At 33.4% G+C, this 14,169-nt stretch overlaps 1 long non-coding RNA gene across 1 annotated transcript; it reads right to left on the reverse strand.

The window, feature by feature from the left end:
- Nucleotides 1-235: 235 nt before the first annotated feature.
- LOC136339639 (uncharacterized) lies at nucleotides 236-970 on the reverse strand. Its single transcript, XR_010732175.1, has 3 exons — nucleotides 634-970; nucleotides 393-522; nucleotides 236-306 (listed from the first exon to the last, which is right to left on the reverse strand). It is a non-coding gene; the product is annotated as an uncharacterized lncRNA (long non-coding RNA).
- Between the last annotated feature and the right edge of the window lie 13,199 nt (nucleotides 971-14,169).

A 14,169-nucleotide genomic window follows, 5' to 3' on the forward strand; every position in this document is an offset into this window, starting at 1 on the left:
CTTATAATGAAAACGATAGTGGAAGTGAAAATTGCTGTGATGGAAGATTAAAAATTTGACTTGATCTCACAAATTGTAAAGAATTTGGGACAGATTTCGCATTAACTATTAACATTACTTAATTTTTTTTTTGCATATCTATAATACCAATTTCAATAATATGGGAGGAAGAGTCAAATTGAAACTTTGAAGACGATATTAAACTTAATTTATTCTAACAATGTCAAAAACGAATGTGTAATTTTTCAATCTAGACCCCATTACGTTCAGTACACCTTCTCGGTCGTTTTGGAAGTGCTTGAATACCTGAAGAAAAAAATCTTTTGGTAGGGTGTGTAGCCGTTTATGCGCTACCTGAGTCACTTTATCATTAGTTTAAAATTTCTTCCTACCTAAAGCCTCTATAATGCGACCAAATACATGATAATCGCGGGAGGCGAAGTCAGGCGAATATGGAGGATATGGTCGACATCCAAATTTCAAATTTTGGACGACTGCTACCGTTGCAGGCTTGAGGCGGTTCTACAAAAGTTCTAAGTATGTAGTACTATTATCTGTATCTCCATAAGGCATGCAGTCTTCTAAAACTAACTCTTTAACATCTGAAAACAGGGTTAATATAATATTGCCTACCGAGAGCTCGGTGCAAAGGTTTTTCGGCTTTGGTGAAGAAGTGTGACACCATTCATTGCTTTTTCGTTTGATTTCAGGTTAACGATAGTGAACCCAGGACCCATTTCCAGTGATAATCCTTGTCGGAAAGGCATCTCGATCCATTTCATACTGAGGCAAGAATTCCTAACAAGTGTCAATACGTCGTTGTTTCAATTCTGGGGTCAATTGCTGCGGCAGCCACCTTATGGAACTGAAGAATGTTATGCATAATGTGGTGTAGGGAACCATGGCTCACGTTTAAAATTTCAACGATTTCGTGAAAAATGACACGAAGATTTCCTTTCACTAATACTTCAACTGCGGATGTGCTGTCAAGCGCGACAACATCATTTGCTTGACCAAGTCAGAGAGAATCATCTATTGAGGACACCTCTTTCTTAAATTTGTTACTGGGATGATAGACATGAATTTCCATACTTTGATTTCATTCTATGGTGATTGTCAATAGGTTCCACCCCTTCACTTCGTAAAAAATGAATAAGAGAATGTTGTCCCTTTCTAGCGCAACGCTCTAGTGAATCATTTGGACATGTCACTTTGTAAACATGTTCATCTGTTCCTTGGTCTTGCCAAGCCTTTTACGCCTCAAAAATAATATTTTTACGAGTTTATATCATGTAATTCCCCGCGTAATTTTGTATTGGGTGCTTTTACAGTTTTAATTTGATTCTATCCCCTATTACACTGCCTCTATATTACAAATCTACAATCTTAATCACGTGCGGGAACTCCGATTTTTTCATAGAGCATTCTCCATTCTCACACTTTTCATGACATGTCCTATATTAACTCAATTTTGGACTTCAGTTACTACCATGATCTTTGCCTGAACAAATTCAAACATTTCATCAAGAGTCATCACAGCGATATCCAACTCCGATGCAACTTACGTAATTACAGATATCTCATTATCTCGAGCAAACCCAAAACGATATAACTTCTTCTATCAAACTCCCCCATTCGGAAATAAATGTCTGAAAATATTGCCGTCAGCTCCAGAGCTATTACATTAAAAGCACATTAATTTCAGATATTTCCATTAGCATCATGCAACATTGAGACGGTTTCAACGGAGCTGTATTACATCATATTATAATGTGCATGTTAAATTAATACCCGGATGTCGTAATTGCTGAAGATATCACATGTCAAACCGGAGACTATGTATTGCTTCATCATGCAATTTGGTTCACTCGCTAAACAAGAGTGAGGTTTTGGAAATGGAATTAAAGTTTCCTTTCAACAATGCAGCATTGGAAAATGTGGTAAAGGGGATGGACAGGTGAAAGATTTGCTCAGAAATTTAATCGTTTATTACTCGAAAGGGATTAAGGTTAAAATCATAACCTCATCAAACTATTTCGGTTATAATTTTTTGCCTGTGGCGTAGGTTCTATCTACTGCTGCTGATCGTATTTTATTCAAGATCAATGAGTGCTGCAAAAACTAGTAACCGCACATTCTCGACGCATAACTTTCATTTGTATGATACGACAAAGTGTAATTAAAGCTCAGTTCTCTTGCAATAAGGCACTGATCATTCATAAATTTCTAGTGTTCATTATTTTTGTGTACAGTGCAAAGTACAGCAATCCTTCTCTCATACTTGAGGACAGAGAAACATTATTTAAACGTTCTTAAGCAGAAAATAAAGTATGCCGCCATTCGTTTTCATTTCCAGTACTTGTGCAGAAATCCCTAGGAGGTTCATAACAGGAGAACAAGTTTCACAGCTTGTTCTAAATCCAGTTTAGACATTATCGCAACAATACCTTACTACTAATGCCGGCTGAAATAAATGAAGTCAAATTTGTATTCAGCATAACTTTGGCACGTTTTCTTGTTGTAATATATTGCAGCTCTCCAAAATTCGCAATACCACTCTAGTAAATTAATAGTTTCTCCGGCGTAATGCAGTTTTGTGCCGTTCCAGCTTTATTAAAATCTTTTGCTCGTTATTTGTAAATTAACTATAGAGCGTAATCAAGACTATTTGAAATTGCCAGTTTACATTAACAGTAATAATGGCTTTGAGGATAATTCTTTAGAGCGCAATCGAGTTGAGATGATAGAAAAATAGACTGGTAATTTAAAAAGAAATCTTATAGTACCTATTCATTTCTGACCGAAAGAGAGCAGTCCAAATTATTTTTACGGAGACGAGGTATAGATATTTGGGGACAAAATTATTTTTCCCGAATTTATATATAGTAAATGAGAATTAAAATTTAAAAAAAAATCGGATTTCAAATACGTCTTTACTACAAAAATCTTTTGCCGAAAATATGAGAAAACGCTGCTTTATTTGCCGGAGAAGGAATACGTGCCTTTGGAACTTTTTAACTCTTCACATCTGTTCTGTTGTCACAGCATTCCGATTACCAGTTTTGGACCTTCAAGATCCCTCCAACAGCGCTTAGTGGTTCTTGCGTTCCTCCAGTTTTGAGTGCCCCGTTTTCTCAGTTCAGAGTCCTGATCAAGATTTCTTTCCACTCTTTATTTTTTTTTTTTGATATATCATCGTTTTTATTTCATTATTCTTTGACACAAAATAAAGATTTTAAATTTCTTAATTACCTTACGGTTTCTGTTGTCTAGTTATTCTCCATCTTTCATGGGTGAGGTTTGTTTTTTATCAGTCCCAAGCTCATTTTGTAGTATTGATTCGATTTTTTCCCATCTTTGTAATATGTTTCTGTCTTATTTTTTATCTCTCATTTTCTTACATTTTCTTACACATAGTTGTCATTTCCTGCGTTTCTCAATTCGATATTTTCCATTTTTCTTACATTGAATTTAAAGTGTTACCTGATTTGTCTCAGTCTCTCCTATATAAGATTAATTCAATTTGATCCTTATCAGTTCTGTTTTTGCATTTATTTTTTCTTCACTTCCTGTTTCTGTATTTTTATATTTCTTACTTTAATCAGTACAGTTACTCTTTTTATGAATTGTATGTTGTTGTTGTTTTTATGAATTTTCTGAATTGACTTTTTAAATGTCTTTGTTTTAACTTATTTCATTCTCCGCCTTGTTTTAGTATAATTTCATTTTTGCTACATTATATTCTTTTTGTTATGACTGTGATTTAATTGAATTTTCACTAACACAAAATTCGAATTTTTAGCTTTGTTCAATTTTTCCCACTTTTAGTTAGTATCATTGCTTTGGTTGCCTCATTATTTACTTTATCTATTTGATACAATTTTATTTGCATTAGTCCTTTTTTCTAATAATGAATTTATTCTTTATTACCATGGGTCATTGTTAGTCGTGTTTCATGTTTTATTTAACTAAGTCTTCCAACTATCTTTTGAAGAATAATTATCATTGATACATATTTTTATGTTGTCAATTTCAATGTTTTATCTTGTGTGATCATTCCAAACGTATCGTTTTAAACAAAAATCTATCAGCATTAATCGTTTTTCGACTTTTATGAGATTTACCCTGTTTAGGCATTTTTGACCTTTGGGCAGCTTCGTGATTGATGACTCCCTTTAGGTTAATGGGGCATGCTGTACACACACAGCACTTAATTGCATGAAACTTTTTTAAATCTCGTTCTCATAGACAATTTCGAAAGTCATCCCTGTGGAAAAAATTCAACTTTTCCGATAACTTTTCCAATAGCAACCAACTTTAACTCGAGCATGTATTACCTTGCCCGAAGCTTCGTGCAAACTTTGCCCGTTGTTATTGAATAAGTTTCCTCTCCACCATAAAATAAAATATGTTTTATGGGCTATTTGTCCTGTATTTATTGCTGCCCCGAAAATACAGGATTTTTGAATTAGTTCTAGGCAATAAAACATTCGTTTAGTTTCTTGATTTTCAGTCACGGGTAGACCTTTTCCCGTCATGCCCGAACAATTATTATTGTTTTTGTTATCTGATAATAAATATGTGAAATTGCACTTAAATAAATAATGCGCCTAATATATTTATCTGCGTCCTGAATACGGGTAATTTATTTTATTATTGTAGCGGATATATGGGATGCACAGAAAACAAAACCAGATTTAAATAATAAAAACAATAAAATATTCAGTTTAGTTTGCTCGATTAAAACTGGAACAAAAAGCACAATTCAAATAATCATTTTTCACGTCCGGTTTTACGCCGTGCAGCAATATAAATCTGTGCATAATGTTTATTTCAGTTTTTACTAAAAGTAATGGAATATAAAGTGAAAATAATGGACAGGAGCCGGGACAGTATTTACTTTTTCACGCTGCATTATACAGGGCGTTTATAACTCTAATTAGCACCTAGAGTAATCGTATTTGCTGCATCTAAGCCAAGTTATGTGAATTCAACAAAGTGGATTATATCTCGACTCTAGGTCTAATTCAGGGATGTTGAATGACACCGACAATACCTTGCACACAACGAGAAATACATTATATTGGTTGAGATGGATTCTAGGCAGTTATTTACCGGGGAACATGTGTCACAATGAACGAAGTTCTGTGCACCAACACCCCCCCTCCCCCTCCCCCTACCCCTTTATCCGGGGCTAGCTTTTGAAAAGGAATGATTTGCAAACCACCCTTCCCATTTCGCCACATTAAACGATGGCCGACAGCTTTCCATAATAATTAGAAACACACAACCAGGCAACCGCGTTGGATGTCAACCGCAAAACTCGTCCTGAAATGTGTTCAGGCATTTAAAACCGTAATTAGGCTTAATATCCTGCCGCATTGCTATACCTTCTCCAACAATAATAATTTAAATCCTCCAATGTGTAGTTATTTGAGATATATTGTCTGGAAAATCCATTTTGAGTAGATGTTTAGGAAAATCAAGACAACCTTTGTTGTGGGTTTGGTTCTAATTTTACAATTTTATTACCTTACAAAATTGAGAAAAAAAAACTAGAGCAAAATCGTATGCCGCCTCAGAGAGATAATAAGTTTTGCAATGTAAGCGAAAATTTATATAAGAAACCTAATTTCCCAAAATAAATACATATTTAAATGTGAGTGGAAACCATTATCATACACCACTGATTTCATGTGTTTCAGAAATTTTCGACACTTCAATTCAGTAGTTGCTGTGTAAAAATTAAGTACTTAGAAGCAATATTCAGTAGCGCATCAACGACAAGTATAACAGTTTAAGTGCAGGAAGAAATCATATTTCAAGAATTTAGTTTTAAGATCTATGATTGTGCAAGGTCCAATGTATCTTTAGAACAGTATACAGGGTGAGTCGGGAGGATCGTGCCAAACCTCAGGAGCGTGTTGTACATGAAAAATAAATGTAAACAAACTCAAATGTTGTTATCCGATTTTCGTTTGTTTACAAGTTACAGCGTAAATAAAATTTTTTAACTAGGATTCTATTTACCATAAACGTACCTTTCCTGGACGTTGGATTGGTCGTGGTGGCCCTATTAGTTGGCCTCCAAGGTCTCCAGACCTCACACCACTAGACTATTGTTTGTGTGGTTGGTTTAAAACTGAAGTGTACAAAGTAAAAGTGGACACTCAAGATGCACTAATTCAACGCATTAGAAATGCTGCAGCTGCTATTAAAGAAAGACATGAAACAATCAGGAGCGCAACGAATGCTCTTCATAGACGAAGCTGAAAATGTTTAGAAGTTAATGGCAATATTTTTGAATATTTACTATGATATCCAAAAGTTAATTTATGGAATTTCTTATGAAATTTATAAATTTTTTAAATTTTATGTTTTAATTTTATTTACGCTATAATTTGTAAACAAACGAAAATCGGATAACAACATTTGAGTTTTTTTACATTTATTTTTCATGTACAGCACGCTCCTGAAGTTTGGCACGATCCTCCCGACTCACCCTGTATATCTGTAACTTTGATGATTTTATGTCTAATTTATATCTACACATCGTTAACATCGGATGCAAGTACTTATAGAATCTACGTAGCTTTTTGAAACCAAACTCGCTTTAAAAATTTTCAAACTGAAACTTCAGTAGTTAAAATAAAAGACAACTAGTAGCAAGATCCAGAGGAGAGTCAGGTAACATTTTGAAAGATTTAGTGCAGAAATAAACTTTAATTGACAAATCCTGTTTTTTAAAATTCATTATTGCGTGTTATATTCAGTTGAACCAGTGATTGATGATTTAAAAAGTCCCAAAAATTGGTTTTATAGGCGGTGACTGAAAAAGAACATAACAAAATCAATGGCGTTCTACAATGGAATTTGTATTATTTACAGTAAAATTAAATCTTTAACGAGCTAATTTTTGCAAAATTTTTAATTGATTGTGGAATCTATCTTCGTCGCTTACTCTAGAGGTATAAAAAATCTTATAATTTCCTATACGATCATTAAGAGAAAAAACTTGTGTGCTAAGATCTTAAACTAGAGTAGGGGTGTCTCACAAATATGGGCCTCTATCGTTATTTTGAAATCTATGACTAGAAACAAGTTGAAATTGCAGTATCGTGGTAAAGTGGAGGTAAAAAATAATTTCATGAAAATACTACTTCCAGTTATACTAAAAATACATGCCAACTCGCTGATTTTAAATGTAACGTTCTGCATATTATATCCAATTTCGAATTTGCTGAACACTATAAACATTTTTTTTATTAATAATGTTCATCTAAATTTTAGGGTTTTCGAGATATTTCGAATTTTCAAAAAAATTATAATAGTTGTAGCCATTAATACACATGGTGCTGCTCTAGAAAATCCTTCGATCGATTGCAGGAAAACAATAATTTGGAAAAATCTAAAAATCGGGAAATATATGTGAGTCTTTGAAGGAGACACAATAAAAATATTTTCAAGATGACGGCACTTGTGATTATACTGGAAGTAGACGTCGACTGGCTTATGTTAAATGGAATGACCTATATTTTATTACATTTTTAGATTCTACGATGAATTCTGATCACTTTTTATATGAAATATTTTACAGTTAACTTTAACTGTTCTAAAGATATTTACGCTTAAAGATGAAATTTGACAGTTGCAGTCAGTGATTCATTTGATAATGTTATGAAAAAGGAAAGTTGTATCGCTACAAATCTTTGAAGTATTGCTAATAAACCATTACTTTAGCCGAGTGTTCAGAAAAAATAAAAATAGAGCATCATTCACGAAAAATATTGATGTTTCGCAAAATCGAAATTTTATATAATATACAGGGTGTTTCATTTACAATAACGGAGTTGACATTAATTTCTGGTATAACCGGAGGTGGTAATTTCACGAAAATATTTTTAATCGATAGATTATCGTTACTTTAGAATGATGCCTAAATTTCAACTTTTTCCTAGTCCAAATTTTCAAGATACGGTTAGAGGCCCGTATTTGTGGGAAACCCTATATAGTGATTTATGTAGTACCTGTTTCGTTGCTATTCACATAGTGTTTTGTTGAGTGCAAGCAAAAGACAATTAAGCGATTAATAAGTGCGAAGGAGAGAGGCGACGGTCGGTAACTCGTAAACAGTACGCGTTAACCCGAGGACAAATCATGTCACAAAAAAAGCTTGTTTTTCAATTAATATGTTTTAAAATACCATTTCTACCGTGACGTTTGTAGGTGTTGGGTACGTTCAAATTTATGATAGAATTTTTTTTCAAAAAACGAATTCAAATTTGCATCTTCCAAAAGAGAACCAAAGTAGAACCACATCTATCCTCGGAGTAACGCGTACTTTTTACAAGTTAACGACGTTATCAAAACGTTTACAATGGAAGGGTAAACAGTAGCCTGTCTCCCTCGCACTCATCACTCGTCTAGTTGCCTTTTGCTTGCACTGAGTAAAACTCCACGTGCACAATAGCGAAAAAGGTAATATAGTGCTATACTCTGTTGTGTACTAACTTGTCTAGCATAATCATGGTAGTATTCATGACAGATGAATAGGTTTAATTTTGGACTTTTCGGTGTTTACGCAATGTAGGTAAAATGAACTAACCTGAACAAGAAATAAGTAAGAAAACTATAACGTGGCAATTTGCATGTACATATACATATGTGTACTTTGTGCTATTTCACTAGTTACAAGTGATTACTACAGCAGATACACTATGGATTTGATCATAAATAGATACAAAATAAAGTAGACGATTGTAGAATTTCTGTAGAAAGAGAAAAATAGATGCATTTTATGCGACACTTTAGAGTGAATCCTTTTTCGAACGAATCTACCAAAATTGGGTAAAACAGAAATTCCCATATCATGTACTATTAACAATTCGACTTTTTCTTGGAACGAAAAAAATTGTTGTAGAGTGACAGAACGAAGCTTCATCTTATGTATTAAATATGATAATTTGAATTCTTGAGTGTTTGATTTATCGTTGGTACCTGGCCTTTCATTGCCTCAATCTACGATGGTTAAACGACCCATTAACGCTAGGCTCAGAATTTATGGGCATCAGGCTCCTAAATCCCCTAAAACACTGGTTTCTTTAATCGGTAAAAATCTCACACAGACTGACAGTACGAGCTTCAGTACCGTTTTACCGAGAGTATTCATTTTCCTTCGGATTGGGTCGAATAAAATTTAACGAGTTTTGAAAGCCTTTACAATATGACAATAATTTCAAAGTTTGCCTTTATATTTCACTTATTATTAACGTTTGGATATTGCAAAATTAAATAAGTCTTAATATTTTTACAGGCAAACCTGTGATTATACCGGGTGTTCCTGAAATGACTGTATAACGCTTGACCAAATTTGGCTGACTCAAAATCAAGACGTTCCAGGCAAACTTATTTATATCCAATGCAGTTTTGTTTTGCCGCTTCGGGGCGCCAAAGCTTTCAAATTAATATCGTTTTTTCGACATAATTGTTAAATTAATATTGCTAGATTTTTAAATTAAATATATTTTATGAGGTGAATCGTGAGAGACAACAGTGCAGCTGTAAATTGGCCGGCGAGATCACCTGATTTAACGTCTCGACATTTTCCTGTAGGGAGTTCTTAAATCAAAAGTGTATGCTTCCCCCATCGCTACGAAAGCTGAGTTATTGCAAAGAATTTTCAACGCTGCAGATTATTTTAAAAATAAACCCGACACGATATCCAAAGTACAGATTAGTTTTTTGAAACAAATTTATTTGTGTATTCAGGAAAACGGTCAACATTTTGAACATTTGTTATAAGAATGAAATTAAGTTGGTCGTTATTTAGAATTAAAACTTTTTTCATGTTTTCGTTACGACTAAACAGTAATGATAAATTACAATATATCGTAAATAATTTTTTTTAGAGAAACTGTATCGCTGGCGACAATTTTACACGAGGTAAAAAAGTATCAAAATAAAGTCAGTTTGTGGTAAAGAAAAATTCAAAGTCATTCGTACACGGGGTAACACAGAAACAAATTTTTATTTACGAACCAGGCGCCATTTTAATATTTTCTCGTATGAAAAAAGATCTCGTTCACGTCAAAACACACTGATTTATATAAGAACTTTTAGTTCCAAAATTAGCGAAAATTGATAAAAGCGTTTAATAATTATTTTGCAAAAACGATATTAGTTTGAAAACTTTGGCATGCCGTAGAGGTAAAACGAAGCCACGTTGGATATAGAGTGGTGGTCAAATTAATAAGAGTGCAAATGTCGGATTTAAATTTTTTCTCCTAGTATTTTAATAAATTAATAACAAAACCAAATTTAATATGGTTAACATTGTACAATATCTCTTGAAACAAGAACTATTACAAAACAACCCATTAACTTAGTGTTCCAAAATACAGTGTGTCCCAGAATGAGGGGGTCAAGGCTTAACCACATATTCGTTGGTCAAAAATCATATCAATTCATGGTGATATATTTGTATGCGAAATTATTTTCTTCTGGAGATACAGTACGTCAAAATTTCACTTTTTTTTTACTTTTGCAAATAAGTCGACAACGTCTATATAGATTGTAACGAAATTTGGTGCATAATCTATCTGCTTCTCGGGGCACATTAGACGGGAGTTATTATTCCAAAACTATTAGGGGTAGTGGTCAATTCCTAGAAGGTCGAATGTTAAATACACCAGAACTATTTTATTCGCTCATGAAAATGGTTGTTTTTTTTATGTGAAATTTCCGGTCTATTATGCAACTTTTTTTTATCTCTTATGAAATTTCGATTTGGAACCTCAATTAGACGGGAAAAATGTGATTCTTCATTTGGATTTCTGAAACTGCTGGGTAATTGACAAGAACGCGGACACCAGCTTAGCTCATCCTCGACAATGTCATTAAATGCAGAGCCTTCACAAGGAAATAAAAGCGTAAATTTCACTAAACAATTAATTTAATAAATGCTTAGCATGACCACCCACTTTTTGACTACAGAAATTCACACGTCGAAGAAACTTAAAAGTCACTCTTTGCAACATCATTGGGTCATTGCGCATTCCATTAGCTGCTTGCAAGGTTCGATTTTTTAGGTGGTCTTCATTTTGAATTTTCCAAATTTTCCAATTTGGAGATTGCCAGTTTGGAAATCTTTCCGCATAAACTCTTGCACTCTTGCGATAATTTTCCTGGTCAAATCCTAATGTGAGCAACATATCTGTTTTTTCTCCAGGTGTATATATCCTTCAAAACTTACTAAAAATTTATGAAATGTAACCAAATCTGAAGACTCTGCGTTCACTGACATTGTCGAGGATGAGCTGAGCTGTTGACCACGTTCTTGTCAATTATCCAGTAGTTCGAGAAATCCAAATGAAGAATCACATTTTTGCCGTCTAATTGCGACTCCAAATCAAAATTTTATAAGAGACAAAAAAGTTGCATAATAGACCAGGAATTTCACATAAAAAACCAACCATTCTCATGAGGGAATAAAAAAGTTCTGGCGTATTTAACATTCGACCTTCCAGGAATTGGCCACTACCCCTAATGGTTTTGGAATAATAACCCCCGTCTAATGTGCCCCGAGATGCAGAAAGATTATGCACCAAATTTCGTTTCAATCTATATAGCCGTTATCGACTTATTTGTAAAAGTTAAAAAAAAGTGAAACTTTGATGGGCTTTATCTCCAAGAGATAATTTCGTATATAAATATATCACCATGAATCGATATATTTTTGATGAAGGAATATGTGGTTAAGCCTTGACTTCGTCATTCTGGGACACCTTGTATACTACAATTATTAAAAAACTATGTGCATTTTTTCTCGTAAAAAAAATAAGAGTATCTTTTCTATCACTGTAATTACTGAAAACTATGATTCCTTAAAACAACTTAAGAAACGTAAAACAGTGGTACTTAGTATATCCAGTAGAATATCCCGTTTGCTTTATGACAGTTGTGCATGTCATTGACATAGAGTCTATTAATTTTTGACGAATTTCAACGAGTATAGAATACCAAATTTTCTTAGCTTCTTCCCACAAGGTCTTTTTGTTTGACGTTTCTTTGTTAGCAAGCCTGTCTTTTAAATACGTCCAAAGGTTTTCTTTTGGATTTAAATTCGGAGATTACGATGGTCATGTCAACACTTTAATTTTGTTTCTCAGAAACCACTGTTTCACTACTTTAGCAGTATATTCCGGGTCGTTATCTTGCTAATAGATCCATTTCAAAGGCATTTTCATTTCTGCATATGGAAGCATAATCTTTTCTAATATTTCTAAGTAAATTTCATTGGTCATGGTGTCTTTAATCCAATATAATGGACTCACTCCATTATAGGAAAAACAACCCTACATTTTAATATTTCTGCCATATATTTTACTATTTTCAGTGTATATCGAGGATTCAGTTCTTCCTTCTTATATCGTCTAACATACCTTTTTCCATCTGATCCAAACAAATTTATTTTTGTTTCACCAGTAAATGGAATATTTTTCCAGTTACGATTCTGATTTTCAATTACGTTAGATAGAACAAAGTCTAATTTTTGCTGTTTGTTTTTTTTACTCAAATGTATGATTTTTCTTGCAACTCTTCCATGAAAATTGATCTTTCCCAATCGTTTCCTTATTGTTCGTGTGCTGATTTCTAGGCCCAGTTCTCGTTTCATGCGAAACGACATTGTGAATGGGTCTTTTATCGCCTCTTTTACAATAAGTCTATCAAGAATTTTGCTTGTTTTTCTTGGACGACCTCTAGTTTCTGCTGAGACCCTTCAAGTTTTATTTCTTCAAAACCCTAGCTATAACACATTCCGATCGCTAAAGTGCTTGAGAAATTAACTTATAAGTTTTGTTTTGACGTCGTAATTACAGTATTAAACGTGTTTCTTCTGGAGTGCAATGTGTTGTGCGGCCAATTTTAACGTTCTAAACTATACTGAAGCTTGAACAGTTTAAAGAGTGAACGTACAAAGATTAACCAAAAGAATTGAACATGCAGTAAAAAGAATAAAAAATCACTCTCATTTTTTTGACAAGTAAAATGTTCACCATTAGCAAGAAATATTAAACAAATAAGATAAAATAAACAAATAGTTCTCTGGCATTATATTCAACTTGTAAAGGACAATATATGATATTAGTGGAAATATCATATACAGTAGCGACCAAAAGTTTGGAAACTTAAAAAAAAATCAAGTATCTAATAAAAACGCCATCGCTTCTTTTTTTAAATATTTTAAAAATGTAATATTTTTAAATAAAGATCAAGTATTTATACAAAAGTAAACAAATGTTTCAGTCTAAATATAATTACAAAGAAAAGTATTATTCTTGGATGACAAAAGTTTGGAAACCATTTTCTAAAAACTAAAATACCAAGTAATAATCATTTTAAAAATAAAAAATATCAATATTTTGTAGCATATCCCTTGGCTTTAATCACAGCTAAGCATCGTTATGCATTGATTCCACAAGTTTTTGACAAACACTTACAGGAATTGCCTTCCATTCCCTTTGAAGAATTGCAAATAATTCTGCACTATTAAATATGTCAGAATTACGAATTCTCTTCCCCAATTCATGTTAAAGGTTTTCAATTGGGTTAAGGTCAGGTGATTGAGAAGGCCATTTTAAAACATACACAAATTTTTCTTCTAACCAATTTTTCACCAAACGCGAAGCATGTTTTGGATCACTGTCGTGTTGAGAGATCCATTGTAGGGACATTTCCTATTCTGCAAATGGAAGCATATGATTTTCCAATATTTCTTTATATTTAAACCGGTCCATAATGGTATCAATAGTCACCAGAAGGCCCACAGCAGATGAAGAACAGCAACCCCAAACTAGGACTTTCCGCCACCAGATTTAACAGTAGGTATTTGATTTTTTTTCAAATCTCTTCCTTGCTGGTCATCGAACGTACTGTATTCCATCACTTCCGAAGAGTTGGAATTTACTTTCTTCACTGAACAAGGCATTACCCCATTTTGCGACTGTCCAATCCAAATGGTCTTTTGCAAACTGTAAACGGGCTTTACGATTTTTGTTGGATATAAGTGGTTTCTTTGCAGGTCTTCGTCCAAATAATCCTAGATTATTTAGTGTTCTTTTTACAGTTATTACTGACACTGCGATGTTATATTTTGTGGATAATTCTTTA

Source organism: Euwallacea fornicatus, chromosome 6 (assembly GCF_040115645.1).
Source record: "Euwallacea fornicatus isolate EFF26 chromosome 6, ASM4011564v1, whole genome shotgun sequence".
NCBI classification, from domain to species: domain Eukaryota; kingdom Metazoa; phylum Arthropoda; class Insecta; order Coleoptera; family Curculionidae; genus Euwallacea; species Euwallacea fornicatus.